This window comes from Grus americana, chromosome Z, assembly GCF_028858705.1.
Source record: "Grus americana isolate bGruAme1 chromosome Z, bGruAme1.mat, whole genome shotgun sequence".
In the NCBI taxonomy this organism is placed as follows: domain Eukaryota; kingdom Metazoa; phylum Chordata; class Aves; order Gruiformes; family Gruidae; genus Grus; species Grus americana.
The window spans coordinates 39,076,401-39,097,726 of NC_072891.1; the positions used below are offsets into that span (position 1 = coordinate 39,076,401).

Genomic DNA, 21,326 nt, shown 5'->3' on the forward strand with positions numbered 1-21,326 from the left:
ACCCTGCCCACCACAGAGAGAGTGCTGAGAACTGAGGTGACACACAGCAAACGCAAGCTTCCTACCCAGCTTCTCTTTTTTTGTTCTTGGATTTTTAATTGCATTTTCCTTACCGTCATGGTTTAACCTGGCAGGCAGCTAAAACAACCACACAGCCGTTCATCACCCTCCCCCTTGCCTGCCTCCCAGTGGGATGGCAAAGAATTGAAAATGGGAAAGGAAAAAAATTAAAACTTGTGGGTTGAGATACAGACAATTTAATAGGACAAAAAAGTATGAGAAAAAAGAATAAGATGAACAGCACAATTTCTCACCACACAAAGTTGATGCTCTGCAAGACCCTGAGCCGATCTGCCTCCCAACTATATAGAGGGCATGACATCGTATGGTATGGAACATCCCTTTGGCCAGTTTGGGTCAGCTGCCCTGGCTGTGTCCTCTCCCAGCTTCTTGGACACCCCCTGCTGTCTCATTGGCAGGGCAGTATGGGAAGCTGTGAAGTCCTTGACTGCTGGGTCACAAGTGAAAACCAGTGTGTTATCAACATTGTTTTCATCCCAAATCCAAAACACAGCACTATACCACCTGCTAGGAAAAAAATTAACTCTATCCCTGCCAAAACAAGGACACTTATATAGCAGAAATTCACCTTTTACTAACAGCACAAGGCATTAATTTTGCCAGATTATAAGTAACTATCTGTTTTTTATGCAACCTTAATTGCTTAGGCCTAGCTCACAGGGACAGGTACTGGTACTAACACTTGAATGGCCTTTCAGCTCAATTTCAAGTGAGCTTTAGAATTCCCACCAACTTTAAAAGCCAACATCCATGACAAACACTGTTGTTAGGTTCCTACAGGCCTCACACATTAACTCATCTAACCAAAGATTACTTCTGCCTTCTTTCTATTATCAGGAGAACAATATTTGTTTGAAGAATGCATTTCTTAGCATCTTTAGATTATTTTCTTAAATAATTTTTTTTTTAAAAGCACAGATAAAACATGTTGTTTAGGAATCACATTCCAAATACAAGCCATGTAACTTCTCACTATAAGTACCATCTGGTCCTGGTTGATAGTTAAAATTTATATTTTTAATTCCCCCCCCCCCCCCCCAGCTTTTGTGAGAGAATTCCCCAAGTGTACTGCTGGCATTTCTACATTTAGAAAGAGAAACCACATTTGAAAGAAAACATACTTTATCTTTTTTCTCCTGGCATAATCTATCATTTTAGATACAAGGAGTAAAAAAACAAAACAAAATTACACTTAAAATTTACTAGTGCACACAGGGAGAATACTGGAAGTTAACAAATACAAGAAGTAATTATGCCTGTTAAGACCAAAAATATATAAACACAATAGGCTGTTTGGTGCACATTTTTCACCTTTAAGAATCTGAAACACACAATTGGATTTTCAGGAAACACTTTTTTTCCTGGTAAGCGAATGCATTGGGATGGAATACACAATTTTAGAATTAATCCAGAAATTTGGTTCTCATTCTTGCATGCATTTCAGATAACTTATTTATCAGAGATAGCCACTTTCTAATCCTTCAACAGTTCTCTTCCTCCAGGAAGACACAAAACCCCCTGAATGGGGCAGCTGACTCCTCAGAAAAGCACACAATCTCATACTGAATTCATACCAAGGATATTAAGTCAGCACCAGACAAAAAATGGCGATGATCAGAATAGTCACTTTATTTGTCCTAAGTGACTGGAAGTTTTCAACACAAGACTGCATTCTTCACAACAGCAGTTTGTCAGCATGATGTGTAACAATGTTACCAGGCATTTCTAATTCTATAAACAGCATTTATAGCATATTCCATTGAAAAGAGTTATCAGTTAAATTCCTTGGTAGCCATTGTCACTCTTCTGTTGTATTAAAAGATGCTGCTTTAAAGTTATAACTATGAAAATCACAGCCATTTCATTTTCTGCAAAACTCACTTTTACTGGTAAGATTTTGCCCAGTTATACTTTTCCTGGTGGCTGTGTGAAAGTAGCTTGACAAGTCAGTTCCTCAACTCACTAAAAGGACTTGCAGATCTATATGGCAACATGCTTCCACTTGGGGGACAGAGTCATACACTGCCAGATTTCACCTCCAGTGTGAAACTGGAAATCTTCATTACACAGTGATGCAGGAAGGGGAAAAACTTCTACACCAAGAATGCTCCACAGTGGAAGAAATCCATCAATGCATATTCATTAATGAAAAACTACTCTAAGTACTTGTCCTCTTGTGATCCCCCACTGCCCCAAGTGCCCTAAAACCATTTATGGTATCCTTGGCGCAACGGGAGAGCAGCTTCAACATCCAAAGACACTAATAAAGCTAACTCCCCTGCTTCCTTGGGATGATCAAGACCAGAGCTCATGCCTTCTTAGGAAATGAAGAAACTTCTCTTGCAGATGATGCATTTATAAAGCCTCCCTCCCATCTGGATTCTCTGCCATCTAATAAGACATATGCATCAGCACCAGTTCTCCCAGTCATTAGATATCACCTCTTGTCTATTCTTCCGTGAAACTTGCTGGTACTCTGGACCACTGTAAAATTTAGGCCAACCAAAACTAACAAGAGCTTTCCCTTTCCCTCTCCAGTAGAATTTTAACAGTAGGATTATTTATAAGATTATCTGCAAAGCAAAGGGCTCGGGACACACAAAACATCCTCTGACACACAGAAAATTGCATACCATACATTTTGTTTCCATAGGAAATCAAGTTAAAAATATCAGCATACTTCTGGGTGTCCCTGGGAACAGGAACTGAAGAAGCGACCTCGGAGGCTTTCTGCATTGCATTATTTTCAGAATGCTCAGGAGGCAGCTGAATTGTTAACATCAGGTGAAAAGTGTGACTTAAATTGGTTTTATTACATTTTAGCTTCTTCACAGAACTTTTCTTTACACTTTAAAGCAATGCTGACTATAATTTTCATTATTTAATTGCCTTCATTCTGAGGTGACCAGGCAATGTAGAGTGATGTTTAAGAACCTGCAAGCACTGCGAGGCAGATGAAAACAAGTGAAAGGAATAAGCATAATTTGGTGTAGTGCACACAGCAAGAATGAAACATCCTACAGCTTTCTCAGTCATCACAAGTTAACCTCCTCTTCAAAAACCTTATGTATTTTAAGGTCAGTGAACATTCTTTGTATATATTTGGACAGTTACATAGCCCTGAAGTAAAAATTGATGTAATGTATGTGGCCATTCAGTTACAAAAAAAATACATATACAGGTCAGCTATTTTTCTTTTTTTTTCCCTCTCTTCTTTTATTTAAAGTAATATCCCAGACACTAGTCTGTGGAATAGATTCACTTCTTTATAGCAGAGGTCATGTAGCCATCTAAGATCTAACATACCTATATGTCCCCATACCTGAAACATGTAAGAAAAAAGCTAGTACATATTTTTACACCAATATATCCGAGAATGAAGTCAATGTTTACATATTGCAATGCACTGGACAATCATTAGAAATTCTGAAAAAGCTTCAAATCTGAAAAACTTTTTTCTTCCATGAATTTTCAAATTCAGAAATTCAATCTGAGAGCCTTTAATTTGATTCCTGTAATGCCTATTAGCCTGCTTAACCTCTATTGTCAACTACTGTGACTTCTGCTCTTCCCAGAAGCACTGAAGGGTCTCTTGGATCTTTCCAGACACCAACTGTGAAAGCAGAGAAAACTTTTTACTGCATTGCAGATAATACTGATTTATCCTGCTAAAACAATAAAAATCTATGTTTTCTGCCTATCTGGCAGACTAAAAAAACATTGTATGAATTGTAAAGGAGAGGGGGAAAAGATTGAAGAAAAAAAAGAATGGTTTGGTCTGTTACCTTGGCAAGTTCCCCCCACCTCCAACTGGTTATGGAGGTTTTAAGAGTGAGTGAAAGTCAAGCCTTCCGGTTGAAATTTGTGATAGAACTGTTTTTATATTAGTGAAAACTGGAAGAGTCTGGTTTTGCTAATTAATGCTAGGATGAACAATTTCAGAGTGAACAGCTGCACTGAGCTGTTACGCCCAGCAAAAAAAAAAAAGAATTATTCCTAAGACAACCCCGCTCATGTTGTTCAGTTTCAAGCCACAATTAGCCTTTAAATCTAATTACTTTTTTATTTTGCCTCAAAAATAAGAGGGAGATGGAGATCACAAGTAGTGATGAAATTCACATCTAAAGTAAAATGGAAAAAATCTCCTCCTTCTCATGGCCTTCATGATAACCTCAGGACAGCACAAAGGCTATGGAGAAAGCAGCAAGCAAAAAGCATCACAAAACCGTCAGACTGCTCACCTAGTCCAAGTCATCTCAGCTATTCACACTACCTTTATTTACCTAGCTTAACAACACACGTTAGTTTCAGTGCTCTGCCAGATCTTTTAAGGCTCTCAGTAACTAACCTGAGCACAATGGTAAGATTCTGATACTGTTTGATTTCTACAGTGACCTCCTATTTCTGGGAATATGGCACAGTTATTACCACCTTAAAAGAAATCAAATAGAGTACAACTTTTTTTTAGTTTGCAGGCTGAACTGAAGAGTAATTTATCAGTGTTACTTATATTATAAACTATATGTTTCTACTGTAATACTTCTATTTACTGCAAGAAGTGTCAGATCATCTATCCTACTCCTTTAGCTTTCAGAAAGGGAAAACAAATAAAGAGGTAGAACTTCAGCTAATACCCCCTCCAAAGTTTACAAATACTCAGAATACAGTTTGATTACCTGTAATTTGACAGATTACAAGAGTCCTGCTCTCTCCCATTTAAAGTCACACTCCTAGTGCATTAATCTATTCTCTAAGGCAAAACAGGCTACTCCACAACTGTAGCATCCAGAGTCACAGAAACAGCCACAATAATAGCACAAGCTATAGCTACATATTTTATTTTCTGTAACAAATCACATTGTTTTGAAAATAATCTGGTGTGATTTTTCAGATGGAAACCTGCTTACAATAGAAATAAGACTGCAAATTTATTCAAGGATTCAAAGTTTAGAAGTCCTTGGAAACATAGCATATCATGCTCCTTCAACAGAACATACCTTTCCATTTGTAATGTCTGTATTTTTAAATTCTGCACCTCACAGATAACTTAAAAGCCCTCTAGGAAGAGGTGGGTTGTTTGGTTTTTCCCTCCATGAATTTCCAAATTCAGAGCTTCATTCCAAGAGTCTTAAATCTGTCTTACTCCTCTTTTGCCTATTAGCCTCTACTGTCAACTGCTGTGTCTTCTGCTCTTCCCAGAAGCACTGAAGGATCTCTTACGTCCTTCCAAATACCAACTAAAGCAGAGCAAACTTGCTACTGCCTAGTAGATGGTGTTCATATATTAAGAACTATGAGACTTTTCCAAATCACTGATCCCAGCCCAGCAATCAGAAAGAACAAACATTTGATCCCTGACATAATTGACGTCACATTGTGTATTTTGCAGGAACTAACAGGCCCTCCTTTTACGAAGTGAAATGGCTTCATTAATTTCTCATTATTTTGTAACAGCCTGAAAGCATACGAAGTAGAAAGGCATATTTGTACATAGCGAAAGACGACTTCCCAATTGCTACTTATGTTTTCATAATTGAGATTTCATGTGCCAACAACAGTAGCTTTTAGAAGATTAGCAATCTTTCTAAAAAGCCAACTGGAGTCGTAAATGAATAAAAATTGTCAAGATGGGGTTTTCTTTGAAAGAAGTGAAAGAAGGAAATGTCTGCACACTATATACAACTCTATGCAATAGAAGAAAATGGAAGTTACTGTAGTGTCACAGTGAAGGGCAGAGGTAGAAGACACTGCAGAGCCCAGAATCAGAACTCTGCTCCTTTCCTTTGGCAACTTTGATATGGCAATGGTCCTAACGTTACTAACACATACCAGAGATTGCACTTTGAGATAACACCACCACATAATGCATGCTGTCCAACAAAATACTGCAGCATGCTGGGACGAATGGTTGATTAAGCAAGCAAAAAGCAGAGGGAAAATTCTTTTACATTTGCCTTTGATAGTACATGCAAAATTGAATGACAGGGATCACATCACATGGCGGTCATGATTTCTGGAAGGACAGCAAGGCAAGATGCATCACTCACAGAACTGGTAGGTAAGATCCAAGGGTACTTAAGTCTCATACAAGGGGAAAAGGAGGTCAGTGGAAGTGTTAGTGATTTTCTAAAGGAATGACACAAACAGATATGCAAACAATCCCACCTTGCCGGGCAGGGAATATATACAAAAGAGGACTTTGGTCAAACCAACAACTTTAGTGATCTGAAATTCCAGAAAGAATCATACCAAAAAAAGGAAAATAGATGAAATGGATAAATATAAAAAGCATAGAGTGAACACACAAGATCAAAAGCAGAAAAGTATGAAACAAGTTACTATGAAGAGAAATGTGTATGAAACAAGAATTTTACAACAGTGTAATGCTCTATTTTGAGACCATTGTCTTTTCTTTACTCATCCACCTTTGTCTACCTCAACAAAAGGTCAGCTATATTTTTCCTCAACAACTCAAAATTGCTATGCAAACATACCTTTACAACAGAAGAACATAACAAAGAAGGTTTCCTTAGAAGAATATTCCACAAAAGATTGTTGAATGGACATACAAAAGCTGTTAAAATAATTCACATCACTAAAACAGATGGCATAATTTCATGATCATGAAATCATAATCATGATCTTCAAGCTCTCTATGCTTTCTTACCTTGGGTCCTGCAAGTATAAATTTTGTACATACAGCTTTACTGAATGCTAAGTAAAGCTTTTCAGCAGCCCAGTTATGAAAGAAATTCAAGTCTTAAATGTTGAGGGATATTAGTTGTTTAGCATAAATAAGGTTTTAATTAGAATAATTTACTTAGGATTATAATAGAGCATGATTTGTGCTGTTTGCTTAGCTTCACTTAGCATGAGTGGCTAGATTTGCTGAAGCCTTTAGGCCGCAATAGAAGTATGTTTCTCAGTAATTTTCCTAGTAGTTTTCCTAAGAGCTAGTACAGTGCTGTGTTTAGTCTTTTAGCATGGGAAAGTATTTTGATATCACACCAATGTTTTGGTATTGTTTTTCCCAAGTCTGGGATTCTTCAGTTCTCCATGTTCCACCAGCAAGGGCAGATGCACAAGGACTGTAAACCAGAAGACAGGGAGGCTCCAGCCTTCGGGGAAAACTGCAGAAACTGCAAGTCAACAAGATAAGAGCCTGCCTGGTCATGGAAGAAGAATCCAATTAGATGTTAGAAGACCCCAAGCCAAAAATCACCGTTGGACTAAAGGACACATGGACAGCACATGAGGGGCGCATGAGGGGCAGGCGTGTGGGTCCCAAGGGTATAATTGCCCCGGGAGTTCTTTGTCCTGGGTCCCTCTCTTTGGCAGCACCCAGCCTGGGCTGATCCTACTGCTGCACCTTTCAATTAAATTAATTATTTTATAAAATCTCACACCTGAGACTCTGCTGTGGGAAACCTAGGGTCAAGCCTGAAGGAGGAAGCAGCATGGCCAAGAGTAAGTCTGTGGGTGTGTGCAACACCATGAATGGTGTGTGACTGCTCAGGCAGTAGATATTCCTTTAACATTAAAATTTTACTTTTGTCTCCATTTGAGGGCCCTTCCATACAGCTGGAAAAAGATAGTTGAAGAGTGGAACAGATTACCTTGGAGGATGTGATAGGTAATGCTGGAGATTTTTTGACACAGACAACTGTTTTAAATGCAGTTGGTACTGTCCTGAAGGAAGGGAAAGAGCTAGATATCCTGTCATGATTCCTCCTGGTTTCCATAGTATCACCATGTACCACTTGGGTTGTATATCTGCAACAATTTTAGTTGATCTAAGCTGGTGCTGCTATGATCCTGCCATGGTCCTGCCTTCCAAACAAGCACTCACTAGCATCCTCATTATGGTGCACTAGTGCAGCTTTTACATGGACTCCCCAAAGATCAAGAAGAAACTTGGAACGAGATGAGGAAGGTGATGCAACATTTCAGACCTTTGACCCATGCTGAATGAGAGATCAATTGTCTCAGATATTTGAATCACTTGCATGCTTTCACATAACCTCAGAGTTGCAAGTCCACTTGTGACAAAACCCGGAAGCAAGACTAAGGGACAGATGGAAAGAAGTGTTAGCCACAGCACCAGAACTCAGCTCAACATTAGCTAGGGGGAAATATCTACAGTAACACATGGCTAAGGTTAGGTTCCCAAATGTTTATTTAAACAGTAACTTGTTTGTCAGGGGCCTAGCTTGTGTGAAAAGTGATGTCACTCAAGAATGGATATAGAAGACTGATGTAAGCAGCAAATTTGAAAGTTATGTCTAAATTAAGATGAGACACACTTTAAGTTATTGTACTAAATAATAAATCTATTATGACTAATTAAACCTTACTATTTTCCTCAGGAAAGTTCAAACTGCAATTAGTAGAAGTTTTCCTTGGACCATTCCAACTTAATTTTAGTTAGAATTTAACAGAAAGCTCACCTAATTCTTGAAAATTACTTTTAAAAAACTCTCTCATATCATTCTCAGCACAGAACAACTCCTACATCTCCAAAATTCCTTTCATTAGATTAAGAGCTCTCTATTTCCTATAGAGCAAAAGTTCCTCAGAGACCCTTCCCAAACCACTTGCAAAGCTATGCAAAGGAGACCATTATCCCTTTTTATCAAATGCCCTATAAAGCACAAAAGCTGGAGTCATCTTGGTTTAAATGAGCTTCCTAACATCTTTCTTTTTAACTACAGAGAAAGCTTCAAAGAAGAAAAATAATTTCAGAGGCTACATCAGGCAAGAGCAGTTAAAAAAAACAGAGTAATACAATAAAATAAAATTCAGAAACCAATTAATGAAAGAACTGCTCAGCATGTAAGGAAATAGCTGCTATTTGCCATAGCTGCTGCCTAGCTGTCAAACTGAAACAGCCATTTCACAGCTGAATTTTTAAAAAGTTATTCCATTCTCTGACCATGTGGCTGCTTAACAGTAAAGGTTACTACCACCCTTATAAGGAACCATATGCTTTTGTTCTCCAAGTCAGTCTTGGATGGGCAGATCAACAAGCAACTGACTACTTTTTTGCCTGACAGTATGCTGAATTTGGCACTCATCTGAAATTATGAATATACTTGTAGAGTACTTTAAGAAACAAAACCATGTCCACATACATACCTATCCTACTGACATTAAGGAACATGAGGTGTATCTTACAAAGAAATATGTACAGCTGTTTTAAGGTATGGAAACCTAGCCCCAGAATTTTTAAATGGTGATACAAATGTTTTTAAATAAACATTTTCAAGTAGTTATTTACAGCCAAATGATATAAGCAAATTGTTTTCCAACAGTTTGCCAAACTGAATTGAGAAACCTGTCCCTGAATGTTTTTGGCACAAGAAAGTAAAATGAAGTCATTATGAAACAGTTTTGCCAATTCTGAAACACTCCTTTTTTTTTTAGGTGTGGTTTATACTCCACATCAATTGCACAAATATGAACATTTTTGTATAAAAAAGCAAGTTCATAAACAATATAGAAGCACCACCAGAGTCTTCCTCCCCAGGAAATTCTCTGCAAATGGCTGGGGTTTTTTTTTTAAATAGCTGGATATATTACATGAAAATTCAAAATCTTAAGCTATCACTATTAGCATAGGATTCATCTGCACATAAATTAGCTTTCCAATTAAAAAAAAGTTAGTGCATACAATGAGAATGGGACTTAAAACAAAAGGGAGACATTTCTCTACCAGCAACAAGAGCAAGCAGTGGGTGAGCACTTTGTAGCAGAACCATACACAGCCTAACACTACTGAATTTTAAAGAGAACAGATCAGAACCTGTCCGCTCTTCCAAGGAAAATGAGTGCAAGTTTTCCCACAAATGAACAGGGTCTCTGAATTCTTGAGAGGCCTGAATAAGAATCTTTCCTTCACACTGAAGCCCTCAAAGACCATCTACACCTCTCAATGCATCATTATATCTGGCTTAAAAGCATCATTATGACTAGGTTAGAAAAGCCATACAGTATTATCTGTAAGTCAGTTAACAGCCCACACCATGGTTTTCAAAAGATAAAAATACAGCTTTCAGCATTTTTAAAAAACCCACCCAGTAATCATACTTTTTGCCTAATGCATACTGGTTTATGAATCATTAGCTAGAAAGAGAACAAAATTCCAACAACATAAAATATAATCATTAGCTATGAACATTATATATTTTCCATAATCTAAAGTGGAAAAAAATTAATACATTTAAGAACAGAGCGTTCTTACAATTTAAAGTATATAATGTGATACTCTCATTTCCGATATGCCTTACTTGGCATTAATCAGCTGGAATATCTGATTAAATAAACTAAATACCTTTTGCAGCCTATGATTTTACTGGTTACTGGGTTGTTATTTTTTAGTCCAAGGTGACATAAACCAGTATGCTGAACACCACAAGTGTTTAAATGCATTTACAGAAAATTGCCTTTCAATAGTTGCTGTCAGAAGTGTGCACTCACCACCCTCTGAATCTCTCAGGTTTGTGTCTCGTTCCCAGGAATAAGTAGCCTGATGATTAGCTAGGTAAGAAAAAAGGGATACTCACTAATATTTTGGACTAGCTAACTATGCTTTTGCATTATAGCAAATAGACTGGTCTTCAGTTTTGCTTGCAATACAATACTATTATAAAAGTACTGAACTGCAGCCCTGCAGTAGTTACTAAGGACCACCAAATAAAGGGCAAGAAAACAGTGAGAGAAACAAGGGCCGCTCAGGCTACCCTGCGTGCTTACCCCTCTCCTCATCATTCTAGCAGCAAGGATGGGCACAGGACAGAGATGGCCCCTTCACCGCAGAGCAGGTGCAGCAGAAGGTCACAAAACCAGTGATGGTGGTACAAATGGTTTTCTTGCAGAGCATGGCATTATCCAAATGCTTGTAAGAGAAGGCCATTCATTTAAGCAGCAGATTAGGAGATCAGCTAAAAATCTTTACTGAGGTGCTCTGGCTGGGGTGTTTGTATGTGTATGCAAGTTAGTGTACACACGTGCAAGTGACAGAGACAAAGGCTAGACACTGTAAGATGCCTCAGAAGATCAGACTGAAGGTGCTGTACCACATTAAAAAAAACCTGCTGTTACCTAGCAGTGACTAACACTAGTCTGGCATAAAAGCCAGAAAAACTGGACAACATCCATATCTACCTTCAAAGCAAACGGCTTTCAGCAGAAAGCACTGGTTTAGAGATACAGGTCTAAGCTTGCACTTTTGCTCAGGAGGATGGAGTTGCTAGGGTGATGCTAAATGAGGCTATGACGGAAAAAGACACACAGTCTTAACGCAGCAGCGGATAGCAAACCACTCTCCCCTCACAGGGGAAAAGCAGAAGTTTTGCAATGGTTTTTGGCACACACTTTGCATGGGAGTTTCTCTGAATCATGGAATTAACAATTAGGTTTTCTAATTAAATAACCCTTGATTACTTGCTCTACCAAACAATTTGTCTATGTAGCTGTATCTGTCTCTAAACAACCTCTTGCATCAATGGGCCCAGCAGGTCCCAAACTCGGCCGGAGTACACAGGTTTGGAAGGATCTCTTTCCATATCATTGAGTTTAAGGTAGCATGGGTACTCTGCATAACAAGTACAGCTTCCAAGAGCTGACGCGTATCAGGGCAGGCAGATGGAAGAGGAATCTATAGGGGTATTTCATACCTGCATGGCATGTCTCCATGAGGGTGTGCACCCTTCTTTGCTAAGAAAGCAGCCAAGGCTATTCAAACTCTGTCTCTCTGGGCTAGCTTTCACTTTGCTCATTTCCTTTGCTGTGTTTATGTCCTCACAGCAGGGAAGAAACCTAGAACTAGCTGAAAAGCATACTTTCTTTCACTTTGAAGACTTTCACGCATAGAACAGACAGGAAGGGTGCAAGGGAACACTGAGCGAGTTGGGATGGGGAACAAAGAAAAAAGATAAAAACAAGCAAGAAAGGAAGAGAGACTCAGCAAGAGATTGTGCACAGTTGAACTGGGAGGAAAGGAGAAATGGAAAGCAATAGTGGATGAAGAGCAAGGGAGCCAAAGTAGGAGGGAAATACACACTAATAAGAAATACATGGATAAGAAAGGCTTTCTGCTTTGGCCTATTAAAAACAGGCATTCAGTGCCATTAACTTTGCATAGTCAAAAGGATACTCAGGGGAGGGGAAAAAATAAATAAAAGAAGTCAATAAACAGCTGATAGTATAAAATTATGCTATGGGGAATACAGCAAAGAAAACAAACTTTACTTTTATCCCCAGAACAATGCAAGTGGTTTTGTCCCAACGTACAGAAAGGTCAGTTCACTGCGAAGCACAGATAACTACGTTTGTCTCACAGAAAAGGCATGAGATATTCGGTCCTGCCCTGTTTGCCTATTGTCAGGTGACTACCACCTATACAAAATAGCATCAATCCATGGTCAGGATGAAGGAGACAGATGAAAACAAATGAACCAGCCAAACCCAAAGTGCAGTAGAGCTTATCAAGAGACAACCATTGTAACTTGCTCCTGTGTTACAGAAAAGCTTGAAGAGATCTATCTGCAAAGGACCATTGGAGGAGGCCTGCGCAAACAAACCAGAACTGGCTTGTGCAGAAGCCTGTTACAGGTCAGCAGACCTGAGCAGCTTGCTCCAGTAAATCACATTTACTTATAATAAGATACTGTTAAAAGAAAGGATTGTCCTGCCTTGGCTTCATCACTTTCAGATATTTACCATGAACTATTATTAGGTGGAGCACAAACTATAGAGACAGAAGTTAAGCCTTCACATTCAGTGAAAAATTATAGATATACACATTTAGGTAACACTGTGATCCCAAACTCTTAAACAGGGTTTTTAGTTACACTGCATGATAGGCACAGTGCTGTTATGAAAAATAGTTGCAGTTTTAGACAGTCAAAACAGAAAAATCAGTCCTACACATCTCTCAAAGTTTGGTGTCTTTATTAATTCTTCACACTTCTACTATCAAGCCTCCTAATCTGCTTTCAGTAGGCAGTTGAGTATCACAACCTTGAAGACAGCCACTGTATATCCTTTTCTGCTGTCATTTCTTTAATTAAAAAAAAACCACAACCAAACCAACCACCATATGTATGTACCTTTTAGCCACTGCCTAGTTTGATGCATCTCTGTGAGGAATACATCAAGTACAACAACATTTGCAGATAGATCAATCTAAACTATTACCCCCATGCAAAATTTTGGCTAAAACAAAAGCAAGCATACAAAGAATTCCAATACCTGGAAATCGGAGCAAAAGGAAATAATGCTTCAGTTCTATAGCTTAATAATTGGATGAAACTTTTACAAAAGCAGACAAATGTACTGAGGAATTCAGCAAGATATTAAACACTACTTCTGTTTTTTGTAGCACATGCTGTCAATATTGGGAAACATTCCCCCTACACTGTTATTTCAAGTATCTTTAGTAGGAGATACTGGTAAAGCATAATTTTAAACCCTGTCAAGCAACTAAGATTGTATTACTGTCCACATTTGTGATGACCCTCCAAATGGTGTTTTACCATGCAAGACACACAGAATTGGAAGTCCCAGTGCACAATGTTCTGTAGCAGAAAGTAACATTTGCATGCAGAGAAGAGTTTTTGCTTGCATATTCTCTGTGTGGGATAATATGATGGTTACAAAAGGTACCTCTGAGCTAAGGAAAGCAGTCAAAGGAGCAAGATGGGAACCTATACTTATTTTGCAGAAGTTGTGTTACACTGTTCTTGCAAACATGAGACACATTTCAGCTCCTTTCCTACCTCCGTTACCAGAGGCCAGGATTTGTCTTACAGGGATGAGAAGCACCATCACAATAAACCAGCGAAGTTACTTCTGCAACATGCTTTTTGATAACAAGAGTCTTTACCACAGACATCTAAGCCTCACGCACCCTTTCTTTTACTCTGTCATTACACCATGCAAAATAGATCACAGATTAAAGAGACTAGAGAATATAAAGGTTGCATGCATAGTATTTTTTTCTTCTAGGTCACACACAAGTTTAACTATAAACCCGGAGAGAGAGACATACAAGATATCACTATTGCGATATACCTGCATTTACATCTCACAGATGCAATTTCAACAAATGGCATTCACGTGTGAATTTTGGTATAGCAGTTTATAACCACAGAAGGGGTCCACCTCTTGTATTTTTGAACAGACCTCAGTCACATGCTGTCTGCTGCAAGGCCCAAACATGAAGCACCGCACTCACCATGCAGTGCTTATAGGGCTCTGTTACTCATCCCACAGGAGAGAAGACACCATGCAGAAGCCTGAAGTTCTCACAGTGCCTCACCCTGGACATGTCATAACTCCTAGGTGCAAATATGTCATTCATCAGGTGATTTTTCAGAGTGCCATTCAGTATCAGGACTATCTTGTCATTTCAATTGATTCACACCCATTAGACAATTTCTAGCTTAATCTCCAAATTCCACTACTATACTATATTAGTGGTCCCAGGATAACTTGAAACATTTGTTTTTCCGATTTTGCAGCTTGCTGTAATATAATTCTTACCAGAAAAATAATTATTTGATAACAAGGGAAAAAATAATACTTATTTTTTGCTCACCCCCACCATCACATGAAATTTGTTAATATTTTTGAACAGGAAGATAGTCCATAAATACATTCTGAGTAGGCTTCTTGCAGAACTCACCATTTTATCAGTGTTAAATTTGAGATATGAGTCCAAGAACTGCCTTTGCAGCTCATTAATGCAACATTATTTTGACTGCAGTGTGTGTGAAGCTATATGAGCAAGCTTCACCACTACATTCTTATACTCTAACTTTGTCACTGCACTCTTTTCCCAACATAGTTTTCTCCTATCACTTGGCACCATGCATCATTATTTCCATGGGCCTGTAATATTTGCAAAAGTGCAATGATAATGCCAAGCCTGATTAAGTAAGTGACGAACAGTCCACATCCACTCCCTTGAGGTGTTTTTCTGGACAACATTTATAAAATAATGAACAACAAGTTTAAGTATCACAAGAGGCAGCTCAAAAATAAGAGAAGCAATATTGGTTCTGAAGAAACGTGTCTTTTTTTAGTTCCTGCATCACTATGTCCTTAATAAAATGACTCCAATGCTTAGCTGTTTGCAGAACTAGGCCCTGTTTCAAAAAAAAAAAAAGTGGAAGGGCCTGAAGAAAAACCTCACCTTTACTGCAATAGATACAGAAATATCCACACAGAATAGGAACAGCAAAACTAACGCCAAGGAAACAACGAATAGTAAACCACCACCTCCGGAAATTCCACAGTTCAGAGTGGTCTAAAAGGGAAACGACTTGAATGCTTTTATTAGTTGTAAGTATACAGCCAGGCTCACATATGAAAATCCCCTTTAATGATAAATTCTCACATGCTATGCCATCAACAATTGTATCTTCAGACAAGAAACAGGTCCATCTCTTACGGGGAAAAAAGTCTATATTTTAGTTATATAGCCAAGAACCTGGAGCCCACAGGACAAAAAGATATATCTAATGATGGAAGTACAGAGTCTCTGATATCCTTATTTCCTTTACAGGAGCATGTCATAACACTCCTGCCACTTTCTTTACTCCCCACCTCCAAATAATGGAAATTATGTACAAGCCACATTACTGCAAGGATCACCTGTATTTTAAAAGTGCCATTATTGTTGCTATTGCCTGTTTTGACTTTGCTTTGGAAGAAACTGGACTGCCAAAATTAGAGTGCATTCTGAACAACCCATAAATACTGAATTCATGGAGGGCAGCAGATTTAACCACGCTGTTCTGCACTGGGACTTCAGCAGAATTTTGGTTTCACTCCTTCAGACTCTTTTAAATGTTTGTATAATAAGGAATGACTTCAAAAATAATATCGGAAACTTTTTTTTCACTCTACTGTATGTGTGTTTGTTAACTCTGCTAGTATGTTTGAGAACAACCACCTCATCAGTTTTCCCCTCTTATTCCATTTTCAGATATCCATTTCTGCCTCATCAATTCTTAAGATACAAGTTTCAAATGGGTTACCTCTTAGGCCGTAGACAAGAGCAGCAATGAAGAGGGCAGCACACTACCTTTTAAGTTACAGCGTTTGAGGTAAATGCTGCAGAAGAGATTTTATTTGTCTATTAAGTACTAATGGTCCATAAAAGATTTAATGCATTACTTTTTCAAAGTGGAAAAATCTTGCAGTGTATACAGGGTGCAATTTATCTGATTTCCCATTTCAAGGAATTTTGTAACAGTCATAAACTTAAAATCAATTAAAAAAGGGTGAGACAGGTAGTTGAAGATTGCTTCACTGTTCAACTGATTTCCTTGTTCCTAACATCTATTTGATGGGGCATAAGCAACTAAAATTTTGTGAGATATTGCTATGTCCCTGTACACTCCAGAGAGTTGAAGCCACTTAGATTGTATTTCAGAACACATTTTGCAAACATGTATATTCAATCAGATTTTATTTGAACATAGTTACAGCAAAGTAACTACATATCCTAAGGAACGGGTCAGTCACCCTTAAAAGGGTGATTTCAAGATTCATTTAGAACTTAGAGCGAGTTGTAATAAAAATATTGACTCAAAAATTTTGTTCCAGTCAGGAAGAAGGGAGAGCTACAGCAAGTTTATGGCACCAAAAAATGTTTACATTCACAAAAAGGGGTAAGAGGAGAACAGGTACTAACAGCATTAGAAGTGTTCTAGGGCAATCAGGCCTAAACATAAAGAAAAATAGTTCCTGAGTTTCCTTTACAACAAAAAGCACTGTTACGATACCATGTAGTAACTAATTATAGGCTGCCTAAACAGTAATAGAATGTTTACATTTCATCAAGATGCCCATTAAAAGAAAAGATGTCAAGTTTGAAGTTGTGAGCTTTCCACAGGTTTCTGTTATTTTTCACTCCATAATGAATTACTTTGTTGGTAAATGTACATCTCAGTTTTGTTTCATTAGTTATTAAAAATACAATGAAGTCATAGCAATGCAGTGTCTTCTAGTCTGACAAAATTCAGACCTCATTATTCTTTGTAAAAGTTACTTTTACTATGTATTTACATACACATAAATAAAACTATCATTTATTCTCATATGTAGTGCCTTTCTTCTCCCCCAATTTAGAGCATAAACAGTGAGAGTCCAATGTATTTCACATCTAACACACAGACAGGTTACAGAGATCTCTGTAAACGTCATCCCAAACAAGTACATTATGCAAATACTACGAGATGAAGGAAAACACAAAGAAAAACATAAGACAGGAGAGAGAGAGGTCCATCACTCCAGAAGATCACCTTGCTCAATAAAGAGCAGGCAGGTGACTTATGGATGCATCTTGCTACAGTGTGGAAGAGCCAGAGAAAAAAAAAGTGTGGACCTGCAACAGTCTAGAAAACAAAAACTCTTCATCTACCATCCTCAACCTGATGCTCTCTCCTCTAAGATGTTCCACTGTTTAAACTGTTTATTGCCAAACAATTTGCATGAGCTACCAACAGTGCACAACCCTACATCAGGCACTTCATCTCTGATGAATGGTAATTAAGGAAACACCCTGAGAAAGAAAATTGTAGCTACCTCATATGAAAACACTTTTTAAAATTATTTTTTGTTGAAATAGTAGTTTGAGGCTGCTTGTAGCACAGACTCAAAACAAAGTCCTGGAGTTAAGAAATATGGTTTTGAACAGTTGGAAAAATATGAGGTCCTGGTGGCTGCATCTGCCATATGCTGTAGGTCCAGTCAGGACTAACCTGTATCACTTTTTACAAGAGAGGACAGCAACAAGCACACAGGGGACATGTTTAAACTGACAAAAGCAGCTCAGTTTCTTACAGTCCTGTAAGAAAACAGTGTTATTTTGAAGCTTTAACTGCACTTATTCCAATGACTTCAGGTGCTGAAACACCATGAAGGAACAACAGTCTTCCCCAGTTTTGTTGGTTACTGATCACTGCCTGAATCCTACACACTAGCAGATAAATATCAGTTTGTGGTCTGTCTGCATTTGTGGCTGGAAGAGGAGGGGGACAGTTGAAGAGAAGTGAGATGAAAGCAGGCTTTCCTGAAAATAAACCAGCTTGTTATTCTAGGTCATCGTTCTCCTCATCCTTACAGCTTGCTTCAGTTTTTTATTAAACTGACATATTGTCTAACTACACAAGCAGATGGCAAGGATAAACTGTCAATCTTCTCCAACTTATTGGCAATACAATTTGCAGACCAGCAAGCACAGCAACAGGCAAGTATATCACCTGTTCAACTACTTTGCTGGAAGGACAGAGAGGGGCAAGACAACCCTATAAACACCCCCACACCCACCCCCCAAGTATCCATACTTCAATTCATGAACTAGAATTGTACCAATTCAGAAAAGTTGTTGATTGTAAAGCAAGCTGGATTTGATACAGGATAAAAGTGCATTGTAAATTTCCACCATCCTAGAAGGAGACCATGCTGAACTCCCTGCAGGGTTTAGACTTCCCCTTTCTGCTGTGAAAAACAAAATTTTCACCAAACATCAGCAAGAAACAAGTTGCTATGGGTTTTTGTTTCTAGCCATTCTCCTGGCTGCTGACTAAAGGGAGCAGGAAGCATAATTCTGTACATTTTCAAATGTTATAAAGGGGTACACTACACTTTCTCCCACTTCGGTGGGAAGAGACCTGGGAAACACTTTCTATCTTAATTCTTTTGTCCCCAGCATAAACTCTTTTGGCGAAGGAACTCAAGGCTTAAACATCAGTGTTTGCAAGCACCTGGGGTACAGCTTTGCCCACTTCACTTGATAGCCAAGAACACCTGAAAAGAGAACACATTGGTTTCATGCCTGCACAGCAAAGCTTATAATGCTTCAGTGTGACTTGAAACAGTATTTTTTAATTCCAGTGCCTGAGTTGCACAAGTAGTACATAATTCCAACCTGCTGGCTGCTTACAAGATGCTGTCTTGAGTTACAACTTCAAAGAGGTCCTATGCACCTTATAAAACATCTTCTAGATTTCCTTCTAGCAGTGGGACAAGTAGCAAGAGGCAGACATCTATAGCTTAAGCAACCTGTGAAGATTCTGTATTTAAAACTATGAAATCATGCAAGATGTGTTGAAGTTTTTACAGGGTCAAAGTAAGACTAGGGGGAGAGGGGACGCGCAAGGGAAGGCCTTCCTAATCATTCCCACATTTTCTTTGAAAAAGTGGCTTGAAATTACCTCCTTAGCAGCCCTTTTTCCCCCTCCATAATGTAATTCAAGACAGAAAAAACCTATACCATATCAATAAGCTTACTGTCATCACTTCCATTTTACTAGAAACAAATTTGACTTTAAGAATATTGCCAGAGCAAGCTTTTGAAAACAGAGGAAAAAAGTGTTTTTAGAGATAAAAAGCATATGCTCATTTAAGCCATAGGTAGGCATATTAGACAGAAAAGAAATACACAGAGTGTAAAACCTACCTGAGTCCAGAAAGGCCATTTCAGAAGCAACCTGAAGAATGTTTTTATACATGCATATACAATTTATATACATATATGTTATATATATTTTCTAAATTATATATTACATATTCTACAATTTTGTTATGTTCTATGTATACTGTGCATACATATACACACAGATAAAGGATTATAAAATACAAACAACTTGTTGCTAACATGCAGTGACAGACTGCAAAATATCCTCAAGAGAACATAACATCAGAACTGTGAAATGGAAGAGTAATTTGTTCCCATGTAACTCTCTTCAGTAAAAATTTATCTTTTTTAGTATAAAAGTAGTATCTAAAAATGTTAGGAAACTAACATTTTTTACTACATAACAAAGATACAATTCTTACATATGAGAAGATACGTTCTTACAATATCTGAAATACAAAGGATACCAAAGCAAATATTTTACTACTTTTACTGAAATCATTGCATAGTGTGAATTATCAATCAATGAATAACAGGTTGCCTCTCATACTATAGCTGATGTTGGAAGTCTGTGACTTCATAAAAGGAATTAGTTTTACACCGTATTCAGAATAATTTACAATTTTATCATGTGGCACTGCAACACAGTATTAGATCTGAGCGACTCCTGGCTTTCATATCTCAGTATCTTTGTAACAGCAACTAAACAGACAAATTGCTCAGCATTGCACCTGTTTAAGTCCTTGTTTAACGGAGCTTGCTGTCAGTTACTGGCATTCTTAAGCAATATTGCTGCACAAAAAGAAAAAATTCCTTGTCAATAGGAGGTACAGGAGCTGCAGTGCCTATCACCTTTCATGGACCACATCTAAATCTATCCAATTCTGGCTGAGCAGAGATAGGAATTTCTCTTCACAGTGAAACCCAGATACCTGGGTATACAGTTCACCCCATACATAGATTTTTAAAGACAACCTTATTAATCATATTTGGTGCTAACTCAGCAGAATGCAACATGGTGGAGACAAAATAATCTCACACATACCATTCTAAGGCTACCTAGAGTAATATTCCTTGCAAGTTGGCTTTTGCTACTGCTGTCACCCACCTTCCTTATCTGCTATCAGCTCAAAATTAAAACTGGAATAAATTGTATTGTTTTCCTCTCTCTACATTTAATAGCCATTGCACACATCTGAAATGATAGTTCACTGTCTGAGGGTTTAGCTCACTGAAATGTTTGCTTTTGCTGCAGAGAGCCTTATTCTCCTGAAGATAAAGTAAATGAACAGGTGGAAGGATCAAGAATGACCTTGTAAATTCCCAACATCACTGCTGGCTTTGCTAATTATTCACTGAATGCCAGGTCTGAATCTCAGTTACATGCATATAATGCTGTGGGTCAACAGAACATGTATGGCAGAGTAGAATATATCCCAATACCTTACAGGTACAAATAAAAAGTCACTTAATAGAAAATATAGCATGAAGTACATTCACAAGGTCCACTAAATAACATAGATGCTTCATCCAACTGTGTGTGCTGCTGGAGTTTCTTAAGGACCCTATAACACAAGCAGGTTCACATCTTGCATTTGCTTATCATGCACACAGACAGGTAAGAGGCAGAGCGCACCACTCTACTGCGATACAGTGACAAACCAAAGGAAACACAATGTGGACAGCAGCCCTTATCACAAAGGCATTACCCTTTCCTGCACACAGTACACTGTATTTCTTTCAGAAGGTACAGCTCTTACAACTTTTTTGTTTAGTCCTTAAGACTCTCACGTAAAGGGCTGTACCTTTGCATCCC

The 21,326-nt window shown here is 38.2% G+C and overlaps 1 protein-coding gene across 7 annotated transcripts in view; it reads right to left on the minus strand.

The window, feature by feature from the left end:
- Nucleotides 1–21,326, minus strand: part of PIP5K1B (phosphatidylinositol-4-phosphate 5-kinase type 1 beta) — a 118,605-nt gene that overhangs the window by 84,226 nt on the left and 13,053 nt on the right. Inside the window, exon 1 of one of the 7 annotated variants that reach the window (XM_054810844.1) lies at nt 5,079–5,143. The exons of the other annotated variants lie outside the window; for them this stretch is intronic. The gene's annotated coding sequence lies outside the window, so the exon portion shown is untranslated. Of the gene's footprint in view, nt 1–5,078; nt 5,144–21,326 lie in introns of those variants that run through there. 7 annotated transcript variants of the gene reach the window in all.